Here is a 12,711-nt window from a genome sequence, read left to right as displayed (position 1 = left end):
TTACACCTACAAGTGAGTGGACACCTGATCTACCTATGATGATACAGAGACTAGGTCGTGAAACAACAACATGCACAAATCATGATCACTATGGCTCTCTTCGATATAACAAAATTTAGGTAAACATGAAAAGAAAGAAATATATTCCCCTTATATTTTATAAAATTGGGCAGAATAACAGCTGCATTTGAATAAAATTCAAAAATCATAACCTGCATAAATATGTGAACAAAAATATATTTGGTACTCAGTGCCTTCAGAACAGATCAGAAAACATGCAGATTAAGTTTTCAATTTTTCAAACATTTTATAAATATAAAATTTGGAATATGTTTAATGCAATTCAATACGAGTAAAAAGAAGTCCAATAGTCAAGTTGAGTCCCTACCTCCTTAGAATTTTCAATCCGAGCCCAAAGCGACACTCATAAGCTTAACGATGATCCTAGAGTGATTTAATCCAATTTTAATATCATGCTTTTCCTACGTGCACCAAATTAGCAAACAATTATAATCATTGCATTCCTTATTCAAAATCGTGTCCAACAACATATAATATGACCATATTTAAAATTTCAAGTTTCGGAACCTCACCCAAGTGGTGCACAGTAGCGGTTGGTGGCGGCAGTGAGTGGTGTACCGGAAACGTCGACGAATATATCCATGGCATATATCAAAATGATCATCTTGATGAGTACATCATGAAATTACAGCTCCTTCACCCAGATGACCTCCGGTGTCGTCGAAAAATGCTTCCAAAGGGGCGAAGATACCCAAAATATCAGCGAAGAAAAATGGTGAGTTGTCTGAAATGACTTAGTGGGCAACGTTGTTCTCGTGACGCTGATTCCAACAGTGCTACCCACTCATCGAACAGTGTTCGGAGTTCACCAGAAATTCACCTCAAAGTTTCGACGACAAAACTTCGGAGTGGTCGTACGGGCGCATCCTTGCTCCGATGGTCCCCAAACTTTGGGGTTGCTGTCGTCGCTGGCCGAGGAAGCTGCAGCACCGGCACGTGTCAGAAATGGTGGCTGGCAGTGTTTGGGTCCGGTGCCCTTGTCGTGGCTTGCCGAGAGAAAAGCAAGGAAAGAAAAGAAAAAGAAGAAGAAGAAGAAGAAAAAGGAAGAGTCGGGGAGGGAGAAGAAAAAGAAGAAAAATCTAAATATATAATTTTTTTTAAAAGTGGGTCCCACCACATATATATAATTTAAGCTAAGTTTTTTCCTTCTCTTTTTGACTTTTTCAACCTGAAAAGTCTCAGGTTTTATATTCATCCCTCCTTAAAGAAATTTCGTCCCAAAATTTTGGAGCTTTAGCAATAGGCGCGTTCTGAGCTCTATCAGCAGACGCGGCCTGGCCTCGGCCAGCAACACCCCTTCCTCTTTGAGCTCTTGTCCTTGCCATTTGTTTGATTTCAAATCAAAAGTTCCTAAGCGCATAAGTACGAGAAGTTAATATTGACACAGATAGTTAATCAACCAAATTAAGCATGCCAAACATATCAAGCACAACAATCAATCAACACTTTTTAACAAAAGTTAGCAACTTCATTTCTTAACCTATACCATATACAACAACATTTTAAGTTTGGGTCAACCAGTCTAAGGGATTTACAAAATTATCCCTAAAAAAACGGACTTATATCCCTGCTAGACCAGTTACTAATATCCTTAATCATATACAAGGTAGGTACATATTTCAAAAGTAGGTGGGTTTCTAACACCTATGCAGCTCCTAACACCTAGTTGGTGTCGCTATTGGCGGCCATATCAGAACCTTCCTCAGGATCCTCATCGGGATCTTCCTCAGCTCTACCGAAGACTTTCATCATGTAATGCATAAATTGCCAAACAACACGTTGATGTCGTTGATCGTACTCGAAGCGTCGAGGAAACTCATTGTTAAAGAGTCTATACTAATTGATCCTAAGTGTAGCGATTATAGGTAGTTTCTCTATCACAGGGTCACCTATCTAAGGTATATCAGTCATAACCTACAATTTATAAAATTGAGGTAAGAAAATGGAAACAACACACTAAAGGAAGAGACAGTACTTATAGTGAGTGGCGGTCTATCTTTGCAAAATGTACATGTGGGTTTTCTACAGAATCGGCTCAGCTCGAGCTCTGATACCAACTGTAACGACTCGGATTTTCAAGACTCGATAATGCGGAAATATAAATGTTTTCATTTAACAAATTGTCTCAAAAACCCGTATAAAAAAAACTTTTTAAAAGTCGTATGACCATACTTAACATTTAATTACAAACATATTTTATAAAGAGTAGAGTGAGCCTAGTTTAGGAAAATTACACAACATTTCCAAAAATAAAACAACTTCCCAAAAGGTCGGTCCACATGTACATTTGCAAGGTAGACTTCAGTGCTCATTGCTCTGCCTTGCCCTTGTTCTTACCTACAACAGGAAACAACTAGGTAAGCGAAAACGCTTAGTAAGTTCAACCTTAAAACAAAACCATGCACAGAATTAGGGTTCCGGATCCATCCAAACCCTACACAATCAATTTCAAGAACGCAAAAGCGTCCTGGAAAACTTATGTTCATGGCTGATAACCAATGATAAATTATTTCATCTAAATAGATAAATTCCTACACTCAGAAAATCCCAGAACAAGCAGATATATTATATCACAACTATATCTTATCAATAAATATATCCCTGTAATAAAAAAATCCCAAAGCAAGCAGATATAATATATCACAATATAATTCGAGACCAACGCTCGACAATTTCCAACAATTCGGGTGTAACACGCCCTCCATCACTACTTATCCAAGAGTAAATCCCTCACAATGGTAACCATCAAGTTACCTAGGGCATCACTACTTATCCCAGAGTGTAATCGAAGTTACACGGGTTTATAGAGACTTCTATGTTAACAGTGGTGCTGGTGAGAAGCTGCCCCTAGGGTGTTCAGCCTCACTCAAACTTGGCAATCCCTAGTATCTCTAGGCACTCTCACTGAATGGCACTACACCAAATACCCATTTCCATAACACATCAATATAATACTAATAGAAAAGTATTATTGTAGAGTATTATATTGGGCAACTTTTTATGTAAAAAGGGCGATAATATATTCACATCCCGCCACTTAGAAACTTTTTTTCATCTCTGAGACTTGAGAATCCCGAGACACCCATCTCCTTTCTCTTCCCCATGTTTAAGACCCAAGACCCCCATTTTTGAGCTTTCCTTCAACATTTCTACCCATTTCCTTCAACATATCGACCCAAAGAAGATACCCATTTCTTCGGCTTGGTCGTATGGTCTCCGAACTCCTCACTCTCTCTCTCTCTCTCTCTCTCTCTTGTCTTTCTCTATCTCTTTGTCAACCTTCGATTTCCAGTCGTTGGGCTTCTCAAATTTGTTCTTCTCTTCGGTCTTGGCAAGCCAGGTAAGTAATTAGTTGTATATGTTAGATTTATCAGCTTGAATCTCATAGAATCTATAAAATATGGTTTTCAAATTAATTTTTGATTTTGCATGTGTTTTCGATTTTGCATATTGCTGGGACATTTGTTTTGGTACGGTCTCATAGAATCTATAAAATCAGATTTTGCATATTTCAAAATTAAAATCTTTGGTTGAGTTTTATTTGTTTTGTCTCAGTTTTATCTGGTTAAATTCTTGGCAAAATGCCTCCTTTGTTTTATGTTCATTTTGTTGCAATTTCCAATCAGGGCTTGTTTTGAGGAGCTAGAAGGAAGCGAATGGAAGAGTTGAGGCAGGCTTTAGAGCATTCAGGTTTAACTCCTTTCTTTGATTGTATATTTATAAACTATCTCGGTTGGTTTGGACATAAGAAGTTTGTTTCCTATTGTGGGAAAGGTGTAATTTTTTTTTATTCATACTAAACTTGGTATTTATATGGCCTATAATGGGTAAACTAGTTTTCCATAATTAGCACAGTGATGTTTTCCATTATGGATTTTAGGATTCTATTGATATTGTTAGAGTTATTATTACAACTGATTGATGTAGAATGAGTTTTGCATGGATAAAATTCTGGTGTGAAAAGAGTTTTGGAGCTGTCTCATATTTCAGAAAGAAAACTAAACACCCTAGCTGTTCTTTTCATAATTAAAATGGTATTAGTCAATGTAATCCTGAAGATTGTCTTTCCAAAACCCAGATCATTTATCTTCCTTATAATTAAGATTTAAGAAAGTGTTTTCTTTTGTTTGTTTAGTGAATGAGATCAAATTTTGAAAAATGCACCAATGAAAATGAATTAAATAATAATAATACAGTCCTAATGATGATATATATTTGATAAATTGTAGTGAAAATCAACACACCATAAACCAGAAAACAATTGATTAATAATCAATCTTAAAGACAAAACTGGTTTAATCAAGGAATCAAATCAAAACAGAAATGAAACACAAAGAGGAACACAAACACAAACACATACGTGGTTCGAATGAGTGTTGGCTAGACACCACTCTACTCCACGACCAAAACCAGCCCCAAGGGCTTGACAATCTCTTTATGGATTCTAAGTTTCAATCTGTAAAAAGACAATGGAAACTACAATAATTGCTTTGGCATCATTTGTCATTGCATTTGGATTATGCATTATATAGTGTGTATTTTAAGCCAAGTTATTTCCTATCTAAATATATAATCAACTGGTGTAATGGAATATGGTGATTGTTTTTTGGAATGTTTACTTCCACTTTCTATTTTTACTGTCCCTAAAACAGATTTAAAAAGTTCGTTTGAAGCTTTTTTTTTTGGCACTTCTATGCACATTGAGAATGTATAACACATGTTCTGAATGGAAAAATATTATAATGAAGATATGCTTGAAAATGACATTTGTGAACTGCAGAAGCTTTTATATCAGATAGACAAGCTTTTTAGAACCTTTAAACTCTGTAGAGATGAATTTGGATAATGAGCTTGTTTAGCAGCATGGATTATTAAAAGTGTTGCTTCTTCTATTTCTCTTCTAAGATTTACTACATCTAAGCTGCAATATGATGTTCTACATTTAAAAATTAAATGAACTTGATGCATTTGTTTAGATATTACTTCACCAATTCCAAGCCCCCAAATGTTTTCAATAAGAAACAAACAGCTCAGTTAAAGAATTAAATAACACACACAAACACCTTATGATCACAGCAAGAAACCAGAAAAGAAAGTAAGAAAGAACACACACCATTACAGAACTCAACCTTGCAAGAATGAATATCACATCTCAGCTTTTTTTCTCTGTTTTCACTCTTCTTTTCTTGAGTTTTTTTTCTTCCTCACAATACCCAACTAGCTTTACAAGACACTTGGAACATTTATACAATGTGTAGGATATAACTACCATAACTAACTTTATAAGCTACACTCATCACACTCACCCCAAACTTTGTATGAAAATCAATTTGTGACAAGTGATAGGAATCAAGTTGGGACATATATGGAAAATGTACTATAGGGGTAATGGGTATGTATGATCGGGTTAAACACAAGAATAGGCTAATCGGCTCAAAAATGGGTGACTAAGGGAAAAAATATGCTTATGAGGAAAGCTAGAAAGGCTCAAACGTCCAAAGATGGCCTAAATCATGTCTTAGGGATAAGTCGAGCTAGGATTTCGCCTCAAGGAAATGCACTGACCAATTCTAGATGCTAATAGCATATACTCAGCAATCATTGGAAAAAAAATCAAAGTATGGTGGGAAAACAATATTATACACTATTGAAAAGAGACTAAAGAGAAACATCCATAATATCCAGCAAGTAAACCGGCAGAAGCAACATATAAAGCCAGACAGTTACATGAATGGAGCGAATGGAAAAATATCATCATCGAGCGGAACACTAGGCCACAGGAATAAATTTTAAATCTCTCAACACACACTAACACCAACCAAACAGTACAAGACAATACAGAAACATAATACGAAAAATATAGTCTAAAACTGTTGGGGTTTTATGCCCTAATTAAAACCCAAATTCTTTGTAATCTCATTTTTATTATCAATAAAAGAATAGAAATCATTTTTTGACTTGGTCAATCACTTTGCTCACATGTTTTATTTTCATGATTATTTGTTTAATATAAACTTCTATTAAATCCCGAGCATATAGCTAATCTTATTTATAGTGACGTAATCACAGTGGAATATAAATATGATTATATGTTCAAAAATAAGTTAGTCCTAAGATTAGTCAGTGCACCGGATTTACACTGACTTGCCAATCTACGATATGATCTACTTACACATTACAGTGTTATGTTCTTTCCAGAACATTAGCAAAGTAGATAAGATCGGATGTATTTGTTACATCGGACAGGACCGATATTGACAGTTGATAAGATAAGTAAACATACCGTTATTATCTATTCTAGTCATATCATATAGTTGACCATAGGTCAATTCAATCTCAATTCTGAGTGGTTAGTATTCTAACTGATTGTATTATTTGAGTTCTTTGACTTGTTCGTTACCAGCTTACCCTACGGACTAGCCCATACTTACATCTTGGGAACTCGGTAGTATAATTGAGTGGGAGTGTTAATCATAGATATGAACATCTATAGCTTCTGATGAAGAAGTGAAACGATGGTTTCCTTTTAGTTTGGTTCAAGGTGTTAAATGATAGAGATCTCATTTCAGTAATTAAATTAGTTTACTGAAATATCATTTACAAGGAACTAAGTGTTTTAAGGATAAAATACAATGAGGGGTAAAACGGTATTTTAGTCCTATCTCATTGTAGACCGTCTATAGAGGATTGAGTGACAATTATGGTTGTAACAATGGATAATTAATAGCGTATCTATATTTGTTATAGAGCGTTCTATGAATTCAAGAGTGCAATTCCAAGTCTATAGTGGAGTCACGAGGAATTAATAAGTTAGTAAATTTATTTGTTAGATTTATGATAACTTATTGGAGCTTGATTTCATAGGCCCATGGTCCCCATTGTACCTTGGATAAAATCATCTAGATAGTCTCAATTAATTGATTTAATCATCAATTAGAATTATCAAAGTTGACCAGGTCAATTTTGGATAGTTTCACAGAGTTGTGTAATTTTGAGAAGAAAAGAGAAATTATGGCAGATTTATTAATTAAGATAAATTGGTATCTAAATTAATAAATAAATTTAAATCAAGGTTCAAATTATAAATAATTAATTTGATAAAGGATTTAAATAATTATTTAATTAATTAAATCAATAGAAAATAATACAGGCCTTGATTTTAAGTCCAATGGGCTTATAATCAAATGGGAAATTTCACGGGCCTATAGCCCATGATAATTTCGACCTAGGGTTTCAAAATGGCTGTTATTTTATTGATTTTTTAATTAAATTATATGGCCTAATTGAGTCTATAAAAGGAGTGCTTATAGAGAAGTCAAAACAAAGGTTTTTGATAAGTCAGATTTTCTGATAGTTTTATATTCTCTCTAAACACAAGTCATTTTCTAAGCCTCTTTGTATTTTCTCTTCTTCTCTCTATATCTATCTCATGTGTTGAGAATTGCCCACACTAGTCTAGGTGGTTCTAAGGATACATTGGAAGATCGTGAAGAAAATAGAAGATCGGTTCAGTTTCTTGATAATACTCTGCGACAGAAAGGATACAAGAGTTAGAGAAACTGAAGGAAGGACTCTTAATTCCGCTGCGTATACTGTAAGTATTATATTGTTTGTTTCTCTTTGAATTCAATTTAGAAACATGTTTTAGGCTATCTCGTATTAATTTGTTTAATATCAGATATACATGAAAATAAATAAAGATCCTGTATAAGTTATTTCCTACAACTGGTAGGAAATAAAGATCCTGGATGGTTTTTCATGTTTTTATGAACATATTGATTTTATGTGAATTTTAGCAATTTTTAGGTTATTTTGTTGTATTTTCTATGTTATTAATTTTTATATATGCTTTATTTTGTGTAAAACATGGTAAAAATTAATTAGAAAATGGTTTTGGTTTAAAAAATTGCTCAAAATTTTTTTTTTGAAACAAATTTGGCCTGGCTCCCATGCGCGCGCGCACACCATGCGCACCAGCGCACGCACGCGCGCGCACGCCCAGCAGCCAGCAATGAACAGTGACCGTACGGACGGTACTGTTCATTGCGTTTTTTTTTTTAAGAAAATTAAAATTTGTAGAAATAAATTATTTAAAATCAAAACTAAAAATATCTTTATTGTTTTATCATTTAAATTTTTTTAAATAAAGATATTTTTGTTAGTTGATTTTAATAATTAGATATTTTCTACAAAGAATCAAATTCAAATTTAAAATTAGACTAACAACTTAATTTTAAATCTTTTAATATATTAAAATATTAGAATTATGATATCAGATATTTAAGATATTTTCATTTAAATTCTTGATATTTTTATTAAATCTTTATTTGAAAATATAAATATCTTTTTATTCTATAGTTTTTAATATTTAAATTATTTAAAATTTAATATTGTTAGTTAGATATTTTTATGGATATTTGAATTTGTTTAACTATTTGAATATTTTAGGCTTGTTATAACTATTTGTATTTTTTTTTAAATGGTTAAAATATTAGATAATAGTTATAACAACACAAGATATTTTGAAAAATAATTAAGATATTGATTTTAAAATTTAAAATTGGTTAAATTTTGAAAAATATCTTTTTTTTTTTATTCAGCCAATTAATATATATTTTTTTAATGGGATTTAAATTAACTTTGGTTAATTGTTGATAAATCCTATTTAAATTAAATTAATATTTTTTTTTCAAATTAACCTAAAACCAAGTTATTGTTGATAAATGAAATTTAAATTAACTATTGTTAATTGTTGATAAATTTCATTTAAATTGACTTATTTTTTTGTAAAAATTTAATTAATTTGAATTTTTTTTTTGATAAATTCTAGATAATTAATTGTGGTATTTTTGCAAATGAAATAAATTGTGGTATTTTTGCATAAATTCATAGAATTGCTCATATAGTAACATGATTAGGCCCATCCAATTATAACATGTCTGTTTGCACTATATGTGGTATTTTTTGCAATTGGGCTTAGATGCATATAGTGGCCCATATGTTTGTTAGATATATGGTATTTTGCCAAATAAAATATTCATAAAATGATAGGTTTTATTTGGGCCCATTAGAAAATGTAAAGTTTAAATTCCTCTCTTGTGGGTGATTCCACTTGTGAAGGCCCATTTGCTTTGCATGACTATAGTGAGCCTAATCAATTAATAACAATTAATAAAACGAAGGTTTAAATTCCTGTCTTTTGGACCTTGTATGGAAGATAGGGGGCCTTTGTAGTGGGAACGACATACTGGACCCAGCCCTCCTCCATACAAGCCCAATTGTTAAGGCCCATTTACCTGAGTTGGACTTAATTGTATAGGTTCATTATATTAGTTAAACCTAAATATTGATTAGCAACAAATTAATTCTAAATTAATTGAATTTGTTTCAATGTGACACTTTAGAATTAATAAGAAATTATAGGACTTTGGTTTTAAAAATTTTAATCTGTTTAATTTTTTTTTGGAAAACCATAGTCATTAATTTTCTAAAAATAAATAATAAAAATACTATTTTTAATTTTATAATGAGCTTATTTTAAGAATTTTATTCGATCTCCACTGTTGGTTTAACATAGTCAATAGCTTAATGGGGCCTCGAGGCGCTTTGATTCGTCCCCCTACGGAAGGTGTTCATTAGTTATTTTGACAAGGTTAGATTTCGAAAGATAGATAATTATAGGTCAAATTCTACTAGACTCACCCCTACGGTGACTACTAGGACTAAATCTATGATTATTGAAACCGTGGGTCTAGCTCATAAAATAAGAGATTTTGTTTTCTTATTTTGATTGAATAGTAGGTTGTTAATAATGGTGACCATTATTAAATGAGTTTACAACTCTATTTAACTAGTGGTATTTTTGACTCTCGCCAACCGGGACAAGGATATCATAGATTAGTTAAAAACCTAAAGAAATAGAGATATGATTGTTTTTGGTATTTTTTCTCATATCTTACATATTTTTGGTATATGCTGTGCTATTTCTTAAAATTTGTGTGAATAGAAGTTTTATTGAGCAAATGTGATTGATTTCTATTTTATTGATACTTTGTAGTTTTGAGTTATGGCTGTGTCTACTCCCATCCTTTCTCAACTTTCGATGGAGAAACTCACTGGAGAAAACTTCCTTAAATGGAAGCAAAACATCAACATTGTGTTGATAGGTGACAACTCCAAGTTCGTCATGACTGAGGAATCCCCGGAAGTTCCAGCTGAAGGAGCTACCAAGTCTGTGAGGGACAAGTATGAGCGTTGGCAGGCGGCTAACAACAAGGCGCGGTACTACATGTTGACTAGTATGGTCGACACTCTCAAGACAAAGATGGAGAATGTCGAGACAGCCTACGAAATCATGGATTAGCTCCAAGACATGTTTGGTGCCAAGTCAGCGCAGACTCGTTTTGAGGCCACCAAGAAATATGCCAATGCTCGAATGGCACCTTCTCAACATGTTCGTGATCACCTGATCAAGATGACAAACTACTTTCAGGAAGCTGAACTGCACGGAGCCATAATAGATGAGGAAACTCAAGTTGGCTTAATCCTCAACAGTCTTTCTCCAGCTTTCCTTCCATTCACCACCAACTATGTGTTGAATAAACTCAACTATGGTCTGACGCAGCTCATGAATGAGCTTCAAACTTTTGAGTCTATTATGGGTGGACCTAGTAAGGGAGGAGAAAAGAAGACAACTACTACTACTGCTTCTGATCCAGCTAAGGCTGAAGCTAACCAAGCTTCATCTTCAAAAGCTGGAAACAAGAGGAAAGGTGGGAAAAACAATAACCCCAAGCCTGCAAAAGCTGCAAAGGTGAGTGCACAACCAAGTGCACAGACGCCTAAGGGGAAAAATAAGAAAAACAAGAAAGGTAAAGGTAAATGTTTTCATTGCAAAGAAAAGGGGCATTGGAAACAAGATTGCCCCAAGTTTCTAGCAGATAAAAACAAAGGTAATGATTATAGTTCATTTATCTTAGAAACATGTGTTTTAGAAAATGATAACTCCGTTTGGATTATTGATTCTGGATCTACTAACCATGTTTGTAACTCTTTACAGCTTCTTGAATCGTGGGAGGAAGTGAACGAAGGCGACTTAAAGCTTAGAGTTGGGAAGGGAGCGTTCATTGCCGTCCAAGCTAGAGGAAGAGCTCGTCTGAAGTTCGGAAATAAATTTTTAATTTTAAAAGATGTATTTTTTATTCCGGATTTTAGTAGAAATTTAATTTCAGTTTCCATGTTGCAATTAGAACGATTTGTTATGACTTTCACAAGTTTTAATATATCTATTTCTTTCAATGGATCACAATTGTGTATTGCATGTTTGGAAAACGGGCTTTATATTCTGCGACCTAATGAACCCCTCGCTCTTAATAATGATTTATTCAAAGTAGCTAAACCTAGGACCAATAAACGTCAAAAGACCGATAACAATAATATGACGTATTTATGGCACTTGAGACTAGGTCACATTGGCTATGATAGGATTCAAAGACTTACAAAGGACGGACCTTTGAGGGAACTCACCTTAGGTGAATTACCTGTCTGTGAATCTTGTCTAGAAGGCAAACTGACCAAGCGTCCATTCTCTGCAAAGGGTGATAGGGCCAAAGAACCACTTGGTCTTGTGCATTCAGATGTTTGTGGACCTTTGAATATACAAGCCAGGGGTGGTTTTGAGTATTTCGTCACTTTCATTGATGATTACTCTAGATACTCATGTCTTTACCTAATGCATAGGAAATCAGAAACATTTTCAAAGTTTCAGGAATTCCTAGCAATGGCTCAGAACCAATTAGGTAAAAGGTTAAAGATCTTGCGATCTGATAGGGGTGGAGAATATTTGGATATGCAGTTCCAAGATCATTTAACTGAACTTGGGATTTTATCACAACTTACTGCCCTAGGTACTCTGCAAAAAAAAAAAATGGTGTAGCGGAACGCCGAAATAGAACTTTATTGGAAATGGTTAGATGCATGCTTAGTTACTAAACTCTACCAACTTTGTTATGGGGATATGCAATTGAAACCGCAAATGACATTCTCAATGTCGTGCCGTCAAAATCAATCCCCAAAACACCTTTAGAACGCTGGAATGGTCGTGAACCTAGTTTATGCCATTATAGAATCTGGGGGTGTCCCGCTCACGTCCTGAGGAAAAAGGAGGGAAAGCTAGAACCGCGAACTGAAGTTTGCATGTTTGTTGGCTATCCTAAAGGTACTCGGGGTGGACTTTTCTACAGTCATTCAGAAAAGAAAGTGTTTACTTCTACAAATGCTACTTTTCTGGAAAATGACTATGTCGAGAACTTTAAACCTCGCAGCAAAGTAGTTTTTAGAGGAGATGGTTAAAGAATTGACTCCAACCAATGTTCCATCGTCATCAACGCGTGTTGATGATGAAATTCCCACTCTTCATGTACAATCGACGCAAGTCGATTTAAATGAAGAAAGTACCACTGTACCTGAGCAAACAGTCACGGAGCCTCGTCGTAGTGGGAGGGTTTCTAGAAACCCAGTTCGCTATGGTTTGGATGGTGAAACCAATATGGTTGTTGGTGACACTAGTGATGATGATCCATTGTCTTTCAAACAGGCAATGGCTAGCCCTAAAAAGGAACTATGGCTTGA

This window comes from Humulus lupulus, chromosome 5, assembly GCF_963169125.1.
Source record: "Humulus lupulus chromosome 5, drHumLupu1.1, whole genome shotgun sequence".
Classification (NCBI taxonomy): domain Eukaryota; kingdom Viridiplantae; phylum Streptophyta; class Magnoliopsida; order Rosales; family Cannabaceae; genus Humulus; species Humulus lupulus.
Note: the sequence above shows the minus strand (reverse complement) of the source record.